The sequence below is a fragment of the Schistocerca gregaria genome, unplaced genomic scaffold (genome assembly GCF_023897955.1).
Source record: "Schistocerca gregaria isolate iqSchGreg1 unplaced genomic scaffold, iqSchGreg1.2 ptg001257l, whole genome shotgun sequence".
Classification (NCBI taxonomy): domain Eukaryota; kingdom Metazoa; phylum Arthropoda; class Insecta; order Orthoptera; family Acrididae; genus Schistocerca; species Schistocerca gregaria.
The window spans coordinates 7501-10000 of NW_026062574.1; the positions used below are offsets into that span (position 1 = coordinate 7501).

A 2500-nucleotide genomic window follows, 5' to 3' on the forward strand; every position below is an offset into this window, starting at 1 on the left:
ACCTAAGTTACACTGCACCTTAACCTAAGTTACACTGCACCTTAACCTAACTTACACTGCACCTTAACCTAAGTTACACTGCACCTTAACCTAAGTTACACTGCACCTTAACCTAACTTACACTGCACCTTAACCTAACTTACACTGCACCTTAACCTAACTTACACTGCACCTTAACCTAAGTTACACTGCACCTTAACCTAAGTTACACTGCACCTTAACCTAAGTTACACTGCACCTTAACCTAAGTTACACTGCACCTTAACCTAAGTTACACTGCACCTTAACCTAAGTTACACTGCACCTTAACCTAACTTACACTGCACCTTAACCTAAGTTACACTGCACCTTAACCTAACTTACACTGCACCTTAACCTAACTTACACTGCACCTTAACCTAACTTACACTGCACCTTAACCTAACTTACACTGCACCTTAACCTAACTTACACTGCACCTTAACCTAACTTACACTGCACCTTAACCTAACTTACACTGCACCTTAACCTAACTTACACTGCACCTTAACTGTCACATGTAACGTCACAGGAATGTAGCTTTGCCTAACAGCAACCCTCTGAACATAGTTCACTGCTTGGATCCTCTGGTGTCATGTGTATTTCTTGATGCCATGGTGCGTACCCTCACATAAAGGTCTTTCGAGTGTTGCGTACTTTCTACACAGTCCCGCTAACCACTGGAAGGGTGTACCGCTACAGAACGAATATCGCCCTCCCCTCCTGCCCTTCCAAGCTGGTCGGTCAGGCGTTTGTTTGTGAAATGAGCCTTGCAGCTGTTCAGTTGCATTCGGTTGTCGATGCAGTCAGTGTACGTTGTGGTACGGCCTGTGTGGACTGTCCGCTGATGTACGCGTAACCCACACTGATCATCCGTCGTTACGTACTGAGTGACATAATGTGGCACATGCTTGACCGTACACCGGCTGCGCCCTACAATGGCGAATCATAAGGGCCATATGTTGTGCACGATGCTACTTGTCTCGTCTCCCCATTACAGCGAGATTGCACTGTTGTACGCCGTACAGACATGTGGTAAGTAGGTACGGACGAAAGTATTGCATGTTGGCCCCCCCCCCCCCCTCCTCCCTCTGCCGGGAATCAGCGTGAGCCGTCTGTTGATGTAGCGACGAGGGTTTTCCTATTTAATCGTATTGCCCCACACAACATGATAGCACGGTGGACCGCGTTCCACATCTGCGACATGCTACAGAGGCCGGTTGACAGTCGACCGCGCAAGGGACATTGCACACGTGCGCGGACCATCTTCCACGTGTTCTCTCGTGTACATGCCGCAGTGTGTATGTGGGCTGATGTAGCGTGTCGTGACACATAACATGCAGGCATGCCAGAATCGTAGATTTCGCAAATGTAGATTGACGTATACGTTTGCTGCCAAAGATCCGCAAATGAACTGGAAATCAGTTGTTGAGCGGTTGTTCGCGCTGCAGGTGCATCGGTGATAGCGACGATCGGTACATCTATGAACCGGTTGTTTCGGCGGTACCCGCCATGCCCCCGAACCTGAGTTGGCCATGTGGGTATGAAGCGATACGAGGCTGTGGCTTGGCGGGACAGTCCCCGGCCGGTGAGGGGGGGCCGCCCGGCGTGCTGGCCGCGCGCTGCGTGAGCGCACGCACTACAGCCGGCTGGTGGGGGGCGCCCAGTGGCAGGAGCGAGGGGCGACGGGCCCGGCTGGCGTCCCAGCTATGCGCCGGCGCACCCTGCGCGCGGCGCCAGGCGGCCAAAGTGGGTTCTGCCGAGCCCGGTGCGAAGCGCGGTGGACATCTGCAGTGTGCTGGTCCGATTGCGGACTGTGTGCGTTGAGGATGCGCCGCCGCCCGGCACTCGGCGTCGCGACGCCGTCTGCTGCTCGGTCGCCCCCAGCGGTTCTCGCAGGTGGTTTGTATCGCAGCTCTGCGGACGTGTTGGCGCGTGCGCTGTGCTGGGAGAGTTCGCTTCTGCACCCAAGTGGGGCTTTGCCCTTCTGTGGCGCTGGCGTTGGAGCTGCCGGTCACCGTAGGTGGCGCGTGTTGTTTCCCGCCGGCAATGCCACGACAGCACGCTCCCGGGCCTCTGTCGGCAGCGGCAAGCTCAGTTGGGAGCACGGGTGTTCGCACTGAAAGCGTCTACTCGCCCATCTCCGGGCGATTGCGCCTCTCTCGAACCCGACCAAGTACTTAGGACGGCGCTGCGCGCCGCCGGGACCTGAGAGGGTTTCGAGGTGTATCGTGCAGGGGAGCTCAGCCTCCTCCTGTTTGCAGAATAATTGAGCGGACGCTTGCGTGTTCGCGCGGGCCCTCGGGACACACTCCCGGGCGGCCGGCTGCTCAGCTCTCGTTGACGCAGCTCCCTGGTTGATCCTGCCAGTAGTCATATGCTTGTCTCAAAGATTAAGCCATGCATGTCTCAGTACAAGCCGCATTAAGGTGAAACCGCGAATGGCTCATTAAATCAGTTATGGTTCCTTAGATCGTACCCA

General features: G+C 55.2%; 1 non-coding gene across 1 annotated transcript in view; it reads left to right on the plus strand.

Moving 5' to 3' along the window:
* The first annotated feature begins 2368 nt into the window (after positions 1 to 2368).
* The window catches only part of LOC126330141 (small subunit ribosomal RNA), a 1893-nt gene continuing 1761 nt past the window's right edge, over positions 2369 to 2500 (plus strand). Inside the window, exon 1 of the ribosomal RNA XR_007562749.1 lies at positions 2369 to 2500. This exon is cut by the window's right edge and continues 1761 nt beyond it. This is a non-coding gene — a ribosomal RNA (small subunit ribosomal RNA).